Source organism: Silurus aristotelis (genome assembly GCF_946808225.1).
Source record: "Silurus aristotelis genome assembly, chromosome: 12".
NCBI classification, from domain to species: domain Eukaryota; kingdom Metazoa; phylum Chordata; class Actinopteri; order Siluriformes; family Siluridae; genus Silurus; species Silurus aristotelis.
Genome location: NC_139585.1, coordinates 26,173,219 through 26,188,129, shown reverse-complemented (window position 1 = coordinate 26,188,129; position 14,911 = coordinate 26,173,219). Strand labels below are relative to the sequence as shown.

General features: G+C 39.6%; 1 protein-coding gene across 1 annotated transcript in view; it reads left to right on the top strand.

The window, feature by feature from the left end:
* Positions 1-3,240: 3,240 nt before the first annotated feature.
* LOC310734703 (integrin alpha-M-like) overlaps positions 3,241-14,911 on the top strand; it is a 266,739-nt gene continuing 255,068 nt past the window's right edge. The window contains exons 1-2 of the mRNA XM_083557074.1: positions 3,241-3,559; positions 11,600-11,690. The gene's annotated coding sequence lies outside the window, so the exon portion shown is untranslated. The remainder of the gene's footprint in view (positions 3,560-11,599; positions 11,691-14,911) is intronic.

Sequence of the window (14,911 nt, the reverse complement as noted above, 5' to 3'; positions counted from 1 at the left end):
TGTTTATTTAGTATTTAATAGAACGTTGCACAGCAAATCCGTCATTCAAAATGGAATATAAAGGATCTTCCTCTACAATGTCGATTGCTGTTAATCTTCTTCCTTGAATGCAAGTGGCATGCTGGCAAAGTAACTGAGCTCATGAAGAATAGGGCAACTACTTAGTCAAGTTGACTCAATCCAAACTCTGGTGGATGTTGCCCACCACATGGGTGAAGCTTTGTGGTGTAAGTTGTTTTTCCCTTGTACCCTGAAAAGGACATGGTCCCTTCTTTAGCATTGCTTCCCTGTTTGCCTCATGAAAAGTGTGTCTTCTAATTGGTTTTGCATATAATATCTTAAGTTCTGTCCTTAAACTTCATTGTGTGCTTCTTTCAGATCTTCGTACTGGTTGTCGCTCCATCCATTAGGGATGTCAAGCTACCTAGTGGCCTACTCTTGTATCAGCTCAGCAAAGGGGAAACTCTCCAAGGAACCAACACTGAGCAGGGGGCATATTTTTCAGCTTTCCAGGACCCCCTTAGAAGATACTTTTGCATTACACATTGTTTCTGAGGGTGGAGACACACATAATACCAACTAGGGGTGTATCTGTAAAAATTCTTACTGTTTAGTACGTACCTCAGTTTTTAAGTCATGGTCCAGTTTCGGTACAGTTCGGGATGAAATGCAAAACATAAATTGTCATTTTCTAATGAACACAGTTTATTATTATTAACATTTGTAAAAATTCACACTTTGCATTTTTTTTATTATCATTTTAAATAAAATGCCTGCTTGGTTTAAATAATATATGAAATCATATTTTATAAAAAATAAAATTTATGAAAATAAAATAATAAATCATATGAATGCAATACACTGTTATTGTATTGCTTAAATTACATAAATGATTAAAGTGGCACAAATCTATTGATTAAATAAAATTAAATAAATAAACAAATGTAATTGGGGGAGTGGTGGCTCCAGCGGTTGAGGCACTGGGTTGCCGAATGGAAGGTCTGGGGTTCAAGCCCCGGTATCGCCAGGCTGCCACTCTTGGGCCCTTGAGCAAGGCCCTTAACCCTCTATGCTCTAGGGGGTCCCTTACGAGGGAAATATCAAGGTCCGTGACGTCGGAGTGACGTGGGGCCGCCTTCCCGTGGGCTCACCACCTGCAGGAGGGACCGTAAGGGACGGTGATGTGAGGATTGGGCAGCAGTCGAAGGCGGGGGCCTGCTTAAACTGCTGCCCCCGCGACCCGAATTACGAATAAGCGGGAGAAAATGAATGAACAAATGTAATTAAATAGTTTACATTTGTTAGACCTCTTGTGTGTGTGTGTGTGTTGATCAGGCGGCAAATCTAGAGATTACACTGTGACACTCGAGGAAAGCGCAGACATTGCTCAGCTAGTCATTTTCATCAGGGGTATTAATGACCAGTTTGAAGTGACAGAGGAGTTGCTGAGTTTGTGTCCAATGCACAACCGTTCACAGCCAAAGATATATTTCAGCAGCTGTACGTCGCGATTAGGCGCGCTGGTTTTCCGCGGAACAGACTGGTAGGCTTTACCACTGATGGCTTTCCTGTCTTTGACAGGCAAAAAAAAAAAAACTGGTACAAAGGAAGTTAGAAGAGTCAAATGAAGATCCAGCAGTTGTTCTGCACTACATTATACACACATCAGGCACTGTGCAGCAAATGCTTGAAATATGAAAGTAATGTCTTTTGTCCTGAAATGTATCAATTACATCAGGTCAAGGAGTTTACAGCACCGCCAGTTTCTGGCCTTTTTAGAAGAAATTGAGTCAACAGTTAGCGATGTATTTTTACTTTACTGAGGTGCGCTGGCTCAGCAGGCGGAATGCCCTAAAGAGATTTTTTAAATTAAGAGAATCATGAAAGATGGCAGAATGGATGTTCCTAAATTTGATGATCCTAAATGGGTCAATAGACCTTGCATTCTTAGTGGACATTACAGAGGAGCTGTACATCCTTAACCTGAAGCACCAGGGCCCTGGTCAGCTCATTATGCATCGTATGAAAGTATGAAAGCCTTCTCCATGAAACTGAGATTGTGGAAGACTCAGCTTTCTGCGAAAAACATGTCATGTCACAACAGGCAGATCTCTTGTGGAGGAGGGCACAGCATTCAGTGGTCAAGAATATGCCTCTGCTATTGAAAACCTAAAGCAGGAATTTGACCAGCGTTTTGCTGATTTCAAGGGACACCATGACACTTTCCTGATCGCAGATCCCTCCTCAGCTGATGTGTCCCAAGTTTGTTGCAAATGGAACTTATTGACTTGCAGTGCAACAGTGCGCTAAAAACTACATTCAGAGAGGCACAGAGAAAAACAGACAAGACTGGACAGTTTCTGAGAGAATTACCTCAATCCTTCCGAGAGCTGTCCAAGGTGTTTAGTCAGGTAATGTGCCTTTTAGGAAGCACATATCTGTGTGAGAAACTTTTCTCAGCTATGAACTTAATTAAATGCAAATTATATATATATATATATATATATAGTGCAGGGGATTCCAGACAGCCAGCTGCTAAACCTCGCTTCTAAATGCAGATTCATCACCATCGCTAATGAGGCCGATTCTGTTAAGCTTCTGCAAACATCAGAAGCTTAACAGAAGGGTTTGTAAAACATCTCAGCAAATAAAGCCAATTTTCACAAATATTGCACTTTCTTGTTTTACTTAAATGTTAAAATGGCCCTCCAATGAGATGTCAATCACAGCAATGACCCCCAGCCATATATATATATATATATATATATATATATATATATATATATATATATATATATATATATAAATAAATATATATATATATATATATATATATATATATATATATATATATATATATATATATATATATATATATATAATTATTATTATATATATATTTTTTTTGCCCAAAGCAAGATGGCTGTGCCATGATGACGTCAGGTTTCATTCACTATTTTCAGAATCTATTTAATATATTCAGAATTCATTCAATATATTCCGGGTTTTTAGTCAATATATTCGGAATTCATTCAATATATTCAAAGTTTTCATTAAATTCTCCCATGAATAATTTTCTAAACAGGGTGCCATATTATATATAACAAATATTTATATACTGTTAGGCTGCAGTTTATATCAAAATGTAATAAGATTTTAAATGGCTTTCTGGTTTTGATTGCTTTTCCCTAATGGTGGTATTAAAACCAGGATAACCTCACCCTCCTCCTTTTTTTCCATGACTTTCATTGTTGTTGATGGATCTTTCATACATAAGTACACACAGTTCATGTATGAGACCTCTGCCTTGACTAGTTTCACTGTTTTCCATTTATAACTAGTTTCAATTATGAATGCACTTGACTTTAAGTAAAAACATTTGTCTGCTTTTCTTTTTGTTTTTCTGTGTTTTCAGTTGGACAACCAAATAAGGAATATTTTTGGCATAAGTTCTCAGGAAAGTCTTTGTCCTGGAATGCTCCCTTACACGCTACCCTGGACAATCACCCAAACCCTTAAAATACATTCATAAGGAGGAAACAGTGTTTATGAAAAGGAAGTACTACTACAGTACATTCTTTTTCACAGCATAATAAAAATTATTGCTGCCTTTTTTTGTAACATTGAAAACTACTTTAAAAAAAAAATTATTTATATATATATATATATATATATATATATATATATATATATATATATATATATATATATATATATATATATATATAATGGAAATGGCTGAGGTACGCTGAACTTGCAGCCGATGCACAACAACAAGGCTGGAATGTAAAGGTACGCCCAGAAGTAGGTTGCAGAGGGTTCGTAGCCACCACAACATCCAGGCTACTCAGGGAGATGGGAGTACCAGGAAAGGCCCACCAGCAGGCGGTCAAAGACCTCTCTGCAGCTGCGGAAAAGGGAAGCCAGTGGCTGTGGGTGAAGAGAAAAGACTCCGCCTGGGTCTTTAAGCGAGTTGATGGCATCTAGGGAGTGAACCTGGGACGCTGGGATTCACTGCTGAACCCTCTGGAGGTGTCGTGGGCCTATCAGCGAAACACCCAGGAAGGAGGGCGCCCACTTGACAAGCCAAAGGGTGCCATCACTCACCCTTTCCACAGAGTCTGTGCGGCGCCTCAGTATACTGAGTTGAGAAGGAGCCACTTTAGGAGAAGGAAGGACTGAGGAGTGTGGCAGAGGGTGCCACCACTGAATAGACCATCCTACAGAGTCTCATCGGTGCCTCAAGTATGTATCAAGGGATATCAACATCAAGTCCTACACAACAGATCTTACAGATTAATACATATTCTCATTTGTTGACTTTCCCAGGGAACTAATTTGCACTCATGTAACTTTTGGTTGCAGTCACTGTATACTTTCAGCATACGAGATGTTTTAGGTGGCCTGCTGAAAATATGGGAGGCAGCCAGATACTGTATTACAAGTGAGAGTTTGTGTATGCAGTGACACATCAAACACGGCAGGTTTTAGCATTGATTTTAAATTCTTTTAAAGGTGTGTTTTAAACAGTTAAAAGCTAAAAATCTACCTAGATTAAAGGCAAATGGCCGAAAGTTGCATTGTTTCAAACATTATGTTAAAATGGTCCCTCTTATTTATGATTTTATAATAATAAAAAAAAGAATACAATTATTAGAATATAATAAATACAATTTAAAAATAATTACAATATAGTTTAATACAGAATACAGCTATTCAGTGTGCTCTAATGAGAGACATGAATATGGTTCTTATATTTCAAGTAATCCCCCCCACCTCTTATATATTGCATAGCCAGTGGTGGACAGTAACGAAGTAAATTGTACTTAAGTAGCTTTTCACGTATCTGTACTATAATGAAGAATTTCTATTTGGGGAGACTTTTTTCTTTAACTAGACTACATTTCAAAGTAGAATATCCAAATTTTTTCTCAACTACATTTTGCAAAATCAGTCGTTTCTTTTTTATTTAGAGTGGATAAATAATGAACTGGTTAAGCATGCAGCTAGCCACCAATCAGGGTAGAGCATGTGCCCTGTTTTAAACTTTTGATTGCCGCTTGGTGGTATGTAATGTACTTATCATAAACATACAGTTTAGTGTCAGTTAAACAGCAAATTCTGAGAGGAATAAATGATGGAAAGAAACTCCTAAATCTCCTGACTAACTTGTCACAACACCTTTGGCCTTATTTGCACAATTTCTGGATATTTTTAAGAAGGTTTAGAGATCATGATATTTTTTATAGAGATCAATAAGTGTTTGATTTATTTAATATAAATATATTAGATTAGTAGATCTGTGTGCCAAAAGTGACAGAGTATTTTCACATAAACTGTGTTAATTAAGCAAAGAGTCTTGTGACAAATATTATAATAGAACCATTATAGCCATAATATAGATACCCAGGTCAACTGGTGCTTAGGGGTCAGTTTAGTGGAGATGACTGTTTTGAATGCAGAGCTGAAGTCAATGAACAGCATCCTTATATATGTGGCGTTCTTATCCAGATGGATCAGTAAACAATGAAGAACGGTCAAAATGATATCTCTGTTGACTTGTTTAGGTGGTAGACAAACAAACAGCCACCTTAATCAGAAACACAACTGCAGGTCATTTTCTCATTAGCATATAACAGCATATAAAAATCATGAGGTCAGACCCTTACAAACTGCCATGCAACTTCATGAGGCCAGACCCCGAGAACTGCCATGCAACAAATCAATAAACCTTTGAATCTGTGAAGAGGATCTCTTTAATCTGAGGAGAGTAAGCCATCTGTTCAGCTGCCCTCTCACCCATTCTTGAGCCCCCTTTTTCCCTCCTTGGGATATGGCCAGGTCATGGAAAGGTGTCCTGAAATTCAAGCTACTATATTTGCATAATGTAATAATTACATTTTAGGAATGTATGAATTTTACCATTACATGTTTGGTATAATTTTAAAGGTCTGTAGACCTATCAGTAGAACAGACCAAAAATAAAAATCCCAGGTTTAGGGAAATTCTGTCTACTGATGTGAGGGTTGTCCCTGAGAAGATCTTTATCAGGTATTGGTTTTTACCCTAGGTAGGGTTTGCAAATCTTTTATTATTTTACATTTTTGAGTGTTTATACCCAACCATTAGAGTTGCACAAGCCAGTGCACTCATATACCTGTCTCAAGCCTGGATAAATGGGAAAGGTTGCATTAGGAAGGGCATCCAGTGTAAAACATGTGCCAAATCAAATGTACGGATCACAAATCAAAAATTCATTCCGGATCGGCCAAGGCCCGGGTTACCAAAGACCGCCACAAGCATTGTTAGCCAACAGGGTACCGGTGGAAAATAGGCTACTGTTGGCCGAAGGAGAGGAAAAAGACATCTAGAGAGACACCAAGGAAAGGAGAAGTGTAGGAGAGTGGAGGTTCGGGTTGGTACTTTAAATGTTGGTACTATGACTGGTAAAGGGAGAGAGGTAGCTGAAATGGAGGAGAGGAGAAAGGTAGATATGTTCAGAAGACCAAGTGGAAAGGGAGTAAGGCCAGGAGCATTGGAGGTGGGTTTAAACTGTTCTATCATAGTGTGGATGGAAAAAGAAATGGCTTAGGTATGATCCTGAACGGAGAATACAGTAGGAGTGTAGTGGAGGTGAAGATAGTTTCTAAAAGGGTAATGAACATGAAGCTGTAAGTTTAAGGGGTGATGATAAATGTCATCAGTGCCTATGCTCCACAAGTGGGTTGTGAGATGGAGGAAAAGGAAATATTCTGGAGTTAGTTGGATGAAGTGGTGGAAAGTGTACCTAGAAATGAACAATTGGTGATTGGGGCAGACTTTAATGGGCATGAAGGTAAAGGGAGCAGAGGTGATGAGAAGGTGATGGGTAGGTATGGCCTTAAGGAGAGAAATGTGGAAGGGCAGATGGTGGTAGATTTTGCTAAAAGGATGGAAATGGCAGTGGTAAATAGTTATTTTAAGAAGGAGGAGCATAGGGTGACATAGGATAGATAGCATCAGATGGTGGTATGTAGGATGATTTTGGAAGTGAAGAAGAAAAGGAGGAGAGTGAGGACTGTAAGAAGAATAAGACGGTGGAAACGGAAGGAGGAAGACTGTAGTGTGAGATTCAGGAAAGAGGTCAAACAGGGGCTGGGGCTTGGACATGTGCAGAGGAGGGACATGGGGTATATCAGTAGGAGAATGCTGAGGATGGAGCCACCAGGACGGAGGAAAAGAATAAGGACATGGAGGAGGTTTATGGATGTGGTGAAGAAAGACATGCAGGTAGTTGGTTTGAAAGAGGCAGATGTAGAGGACAGAGTAGTATGGAGACGGATGATCTGCTGTGGCGACCCTAATAGGAGCAGCCGAAAAAATAAGAAGAATTTACAAGTGTTTATGATGGTTTGGGTATTTATTGAGATTTTGTGAAACACTCAGGCAGAGGTGGGAAGTAATGGAGTACAAATACTTCGTTACTGTACTTAAGTAGATTTTTTTGGTATCAGTACTTTACTCCACTATTTATTTTTCCTTTTTACTTTTACTCATTACATTTTTACACAAATATCAGTACTTTTTACTTTTTACATTTTCAAAACAGACTTGTTACTTTAGTTTTAATCCATTGATTTGGTGAAATATAATTTTTTTATTTTCACTGCACGCCGATTTCAGCCGAACAACCGATTTCCTGTTACTGCTCGTTCAATCCACTGGTGTATAAAATACGGACTCTCACTCACCACAGAAGGCAGTAAAAAGTTTGGGGTTAATGTGGATGAGACAGAGGGAGTCAGTGATGTAAACATGAATGTGTCTCTTCTCAGTCATGTTTACATCACTGTCTCTTCTCAGTCAGTGATGTAAACATGACTGAGAAGAGACACATTCCTGATCATCATCATCTTTTCTCTGCTTGTGTTCTATATGTGGATCTTCAGCCTGGACACATTCATTAGGTAACAACATTTTTAATTTGTTTGTATTAATATATATATATATATATATATATATATATATATATATATATATATATATATATATATATATATATATATATATAATGAGGTATCACCTCATTAACTGTCCGTGTGGAAACATAGCAAAGGCTTTAAATGATGTCCACACGTCTCTGCACTTATATAGTCTTTATATTTAATCACTGTACATATGCTAACATACATATCACATGCTGTAAATATGATACATGTTTAACACATCCAAGCTGCAAGTTTTGGGCACCTGAGCAAGCCCTTAACTCACTACTGCTAATTTAGTAAATGAGATCATTAAGAGTCGCTTGGGATAAACACTTTAGTAAATGTCACTCTTTTTAAAGCTGTGTTTGTGTCTCTTTGTCTTTGTCTCTGTCTTTCTTGCTTATTTACATGTCTAACAAAGTTTTGAGTTTTGAAGTAATGCCATTAGCGATCTATGATGAAAGACTTCCCTGGTTCGATTCTTACCTCTAGTTTCATATTGAACATTATAAGAAGTTTTTAAAAACAGAACAATGAAAGATCATTAAAATTGGTTGCTGGTAAATCATGGTATATCAGTGGTGCAGGTGTTGGAGATGTGGTTCTTGTACCTGAGTCACTTCTCATAGACTTCGAGTTACTGAGAGAATGTACAGGAAGGAGAAGTTTTGACCCTCTACCATCATGATCTAAGAGAAAACACTGGTCTCATAACTATAGAAAAGCCAAGAGTCCAATAAGCAAAGGCTTTTTTTACCTCTCCTGTGTTGGTGTAATGGTCAGTGAAGTGGTCGCTGCTATCTGACTCACCCGGTTTGATTCCTACCCCTTAGATTTCCTTTAAATTGTTTAAAAAGTTTTTAAAAAGAACCAGAAAAGGTCCTAAAAATCAGGTTCTTGCAGGAGATCCTGTGGCTCAATTGGAAGAGCAGCAGGTCAGCCTTTGTTTACAGTCAACTACCTCATTGCTCACCAGACACTACTTTCCACACAGCTTACCCAGTGTGGGGACAAGCCAGATTCAAAACAGCAACCTCTGACTTGAGGAGCAAGGCTTTTATCACAAAGCCATCAACACATCTTTTTTTGGGGGGGTTTATCGTTTGTTTCAGGCTTCAAAGCAAGAAATTCAGAACAGACAAAAACACAGAAAGCAGGATTCAAACCCTGAACCCCGAACCCCACCAACAGAGAAATACCAATCTTAACCCACTGAACCATCAGGAAGGACCAGCTGCAATGATTGTTTGGAGCAGGTCTATCTTTTCTTTCAAATCATCAACACAAGGATATAATGCTAAAGACAGACATAGGAAGCAAAGCCGTGACGTGACTAGCAGGGACAGAGCAGGAGTCGAACCCTTACTCACACCATTAGCAAGGGACCAGCATTAACCCACTGAACTATCAGGAAGGACAAGCTGGGAAGTTTGTTTAGAGCAGGTCTATCTTTCTTTTTAACCCATCAAAACAAGAATATGAAGATGTAGGAATCAGGAATTTAACCTACCTCATGACTAGCAGACAGAAAGTTAGGTTTGAACACTGACCACCAACATTAGCAAAGTACCAGCCTTAACCCACTAAGCCATCAGAAAAAAACAGGATGGGAAGCTTGATTAGAGCAGGTCTATCATTCTTTTCAAACCATCAACACAAGAATTTAACAGTAAAGAAAGATGTAGGAAGCAAATACAGATCTAAGTAGCACAAGTTGAACCCACATTGTAAGGTTGAAGAAAGCAGGATTCAAACCATGATCCCCACCACCAGCGAGATACCAACCTTAACCCGTTAAACCATTGGTGAGGACAGGCTAGGAGGCTTATTTAGAGCAGCCCATTAACCCATTAAAAACAAAAATATATTGCTAAAGAAAGATGTAGGAAGTGAATCCTGATCGTGACTGGCAGACAGAAAGCAGGATTCGAACCCTGAACCCCACCAAAAGCAAGAAACCTGATTTAACCCACTGAACCATCAGGGAAGACAGGCCAGGAAGGTTGTTCAGAGCAGGTCTATCTACCTTTAAACCATCAACACAAGAATATAAAGCTAAAGAAAGATTTAGGAAGCAGGAACATAACCTACATCGCAACTAGCAGGGAGAAAGCAGGATTCAAACCCTGATACTCACCAGCAGCGAGGCACCAGCCTTAATCCACTCAACCATGGAAGAGATCAGACTGGAAAGCATGTTTAGTTGAGGCACAAGCCTTAAACCACTGAGCGACCGCTGCTGAAAAGCATGTGTGCTTTTTGGAGGGTTCATACTTTGTTTCATGCCAGCGCAGTAAGAAAGAAGGCATGTAGGACTGGCTTTGAAACCTTATCACCAGCGTGGACTATATTAAGGACCATGTTCAGGCACAAACCTTAACCCACTGAGCTACCACAGAAGTGCCTTTTATTTGGTGGAGTTATCTTTCATTAAAGACCAGAAAATCAATCCAACACAGAAAGGACAGAATTGAAATGTTTTTAGAAGGGACAAGGTCCAGAAGTTTTATTTACCAACACAGCAACCAGCTCGACCAGGAATCAAACTCTCAAACTCATTCTTGTGGGGATACTGACATTAACCCACTAGGCTATCACATCCATCCGTCCGTCCAGCCAGCCAGCCAGCCAGCAGTAATAACTACTTTTTACTTAAGTACATGTCAGAGCCAAGACTTCTTTACTTTCACTTAAGTAAAAAAGTTTAATCAGTACTTCAACTTTTACCCGAGTATTTTAAAACATGAGTATCTGTACTTCTACTTAAGTAAAGGATGTGTGTACTTTTGCCACCTCTGCACTCAGGAAAGCATTCTGTAGTCAGAACTTCCCACACAGTCTCTGTGTGTCTCTATTGTCAGGTACAGTGACTCTTTAACAATTATTTTGTAAACTGCTTCGCTAAACTATTTGGTTTTATGCCTATCATGTTGTGTAACTTTCTTTTATTATTTGTTTTAGGTTTGACATTTGTTTATTGATTATTGCCTGGAAAATAAATGTACAATTCTTAACTCTGAAATTTCCTAAAATTATTTATATCTGATTGATTATGTAGCATGGTGTTACCGCAAATCTATGACCAGAAAAGTACATACAAAAGGCTCATGAACAGATGGAGCATAGAGCACAAGGTCTGGGACCTTTTGATTTCTGACTATCACTGACTTAGCAAGTTATGACAAATTCTACTATTCTTTATGCATAAGAAAGCATTAGGCAGCCTACTAAAGGAATATTAGTTTACGGTTATATCCTCTGACTAATTTTCAGACTGGAGTGTTGTGTCTGTGAGCATGTGGAGTGGCTATCACTGACTTAGCAAGTTATAACAAAGTGGCTAAATACATTATTCTTTATGCATGAGCAAGCATTGAGCGGCCTACTTAAAGAATATTAGTGTACCGTTATATCCTCTGATACGGACTGGCCAATGTGCCTTTGTGAGGAGGTATAGTTAGCCAAGCACAAGGCTCTAATTAACTCCGGGTCCATAATGAATGATTAGGTGGGTCACCCTACAAAGGGAATGATGATTGTTCTGGCTCTCAGTGCAGTATCACTTATGCCTGACGGTCTCTCTTGTTTCTCCTATTGTTGTTTGTCATACTAATTCTGATCTTTGTGCCTAGGATCCACCACTGGCCTCGTCCACTTGCAAATCCTCTTCATCGGTGAGCCTGCTTTTACTCCTTCCTCGTGGCCCTTTTGCTGAGTGAAAAAGTAGTTTTGGTGGCACAAAAGAAACCTGCACTATATTAGGCAGGTGATTTCAATTGGTTGCATTGGTGATGGACAGGTTGATGGACGAGGTCAAACAGGAGTCTCCGTGGACTATGTTGTTTGAGGATGATATTGTGATTTGTAGTGAGAGTAGGGAGCAGGTTGAGAAGAGCCTAGAGAGGTGGAGGTATGTGCTGGAGAGAAGGGGAATGAAAGACAGTAGAAGTAAGACAGAGTACATGTGTGTGAATGAGAGGGAGGGCAGTGGAATGGTGCAGATGCAGGGAGAAGAGGTGGTGAAGGTGGAGGAGTTTAATTACCTGGGGTCAACAGTGCAAAGCAATGGAGAGTGTGTTAGAGAGGTGAAGACAAGAGTGCAGGCAGGGTGGAGTGGGTGGAGAAGAGTGATAGCAGGAGTGATTTGTGATAGAAGAGTATCTGCAAGAGTGAAAGGGAAAGTTATAGGGCTGTGGTAAGACCGGCTATGTTGTATGGTTTAGAGACAGTGGCATTGACTAAGAGACAGGAGGTGGAGCTGGAGGTAGCAGAGCTGAAGATGTTAAGGTTTTCGTTGGGAGTGACGAGGATGGACAGGATTAGATTGAGTTTATCAAAGGTACAGCACATGTAGGACGTTTTGGGGACAAGGTAAGGGAGGCGCAATCGAGATAGTTTGGACATGTGCAGAGAAGGGACAAGGGGAATATCGCTAGGAGAATGCTAAGAATAGAGCCACCAGGAAGGAGGAAAAGAGGACGGCCAAGGAGGAGGTTTATGGATGTGGTGAGAGAAGACATGCAGGTAGTTGCTTTGAAAAAGACAGATGTAGAGGACAGGGTGGTATGGAGATGGATGATCTGCTTTGGCAACCCCTAATGTAAAAAGAACATCACTGTAGAAAGAACATTACTTGTAGAAAGAACATTACTCATAATCTTACATTTCGGTGCTAATGTTAGTTCTCACTCTCCAGTGTTCTGTATTATATTTAAAGACTATAATGACACTCTTGATATCACCCAAATGAAAATGAGGTTCCCCTTTTGAGTTTGGTTCCCCTTTTAAGGTTTCTTCCTCATAAAATCTAAGGGAGTTTGTCCTTGCCACTGTCGCCATGGCTGCTCATCAGGGATAATCGTTCACCTTAACTCTCAAATTCTGTAAAGCTGCTTTGAGACAATGTCCAGTGTGAAAAGCGCTATGAAAATAAAATTTTGTTTACTTTACTTAATGGGAGCAGCCAAAAGGAGTAGAATAAAAAAAAGTAATAAGATTCTATATATTTATTTGCAGCATTTTTTTGTCTGCAAATGTTGCAAAATTTCTATTCTGGCTCACCTGTATTAGTGCACTTTTTCACAGGGAATATGGAGGTTCTCACAGGTGTTTTACTTGGTATTATGACCCCAGCTTTCAAGAAGAAATTGGAACACGAATTGTTATTCCTGTTACTGCCTCTGATTTCAGGGGATACATGGCCAGAAAGCTGATTGGGGTGATATCCACATAATGCTTTCTTTTGGCCTATAATAACTTCTTGTGCAAATCTCATGTCACCTATCTGCCTTGACTATGGGCATTTGAAGGACATTGACAGAAGGTTTAGGTTGGGGAGAGTGTAAATGAATCACTGTCGCTACAGCCAGTTGTTCTTTATCCAGCCTACATCTACTCTATGTTTTTTATTCCTTTTATTAACTAGTCTTTTTTCAATTTTTCAATTTCTTTCAACCATAGCAGAAGAAGAGATAATGCAAATCATTCAATCTTGCAATCCCACCACCTGCTCTCTGGATCCAATCAATTCAACTATGCTCCAGACCATCTCACAAGACCTCCTGCCATTTATCTTCACGATCATTAATGGGTCCTTAGCATCTGGCCATGTACCAACTACCTTTGAGCAAGCGAGGGTTATACCCATCTTGAAGAAACCTGCTCTGAATCCATCGGACATCAACAACTACAGACTGGTGTCACTTCTCTCTTTTCTTTCTAAATCTCTGGAATGCACAGTTTTTAACCAACTGTCTATTCATCTTTTACAGAACAACCTCAATGTTCCAAACCAGTCTGGCTTTAAAGTGACACATCACAAGTGACTGCTCAACACAGTCAACCACAAGACACTCTTGTCTACCATCAGGAGCCTTGGTATACGTAAAGCAGCTTGGGAATGGTTTGCTTCCTACCTGGAAGGTTGCTCATACCAGGTAACATGAAGGGGTTCCACATCTGCCCCACACCAACTCTCCACTGGCATCCCACAATGCTCAGTACTTGGTCCTTTCCTTTTCCCCCTCTATACTCACTCTCTTGGTGAAGTCATATACTCACATGGGTTTCCTTACCACTGCTATGCTGATCCCATATCAATTAAACCTCAACCTCCATCAACTAAAACTCAACTCCTGCAAAAAGAAACTGCTGGTCATCCCAGGTGATTAATTTCCAGGTCAGGATCTCAGAGTAACTCTTCATAACTCTCTGCTCTCCCCTTCAGCTGCTGCTCACAACCTTGGGGTAACTATGGACAATCAAATGTCCTTCTCCTTACATGTTGCTAAAGTGGCTCGTTCCTGTCAATTCCTTCTCTACAACATCCAAAGGATTTGTCGACACAGTCTACTCAGGTGCTTGTTTAGTCTCTTGTCATTTTTAAACTGGACTACCGCAACTCTCTGATGGCAGGTCTACCTCTGATCTCTATCCGTCCACTGCAAATCATCCAAAACACAGCTGCACAACTTGTATTCAACCTGCCCAAGTTCTTTCACACCACTACACTGCTGCGCTCCCTCCACTGGCTTCAGGTAGATGCCCATGTCAGATTCAAAACATTGATGCTTGCATTCAAAGCCAAAAAAGGGCCAGCACCTTCTTATCTCAGAGACCTCATGACTCCTCGCACTGCACCATCCTGCCTGAGATCCTCTAGCACTGTTCGACTGGTACCATCTTCTCTCAGGGAATGAGGTAAGTATACTTCAACACTCTGTTTTGGCATCAAGGTGGTGGAATGAACTTCCCCTTAATGTCCATACAGTCAAGTCCCTGTCTACCTTCAAGTGACAGATGAAGACCTTCTTCTTCCTGAAAAACTTAAACTAACACTTTCCAAGTTTATTTTGTTGATTTATTTTTTATTTTTAGTTTGTGTGTAAACTGATTTAGCTTAAGTTTGTAATATAGAGTTCCAGTGTAGTTTTATTCATTACTAA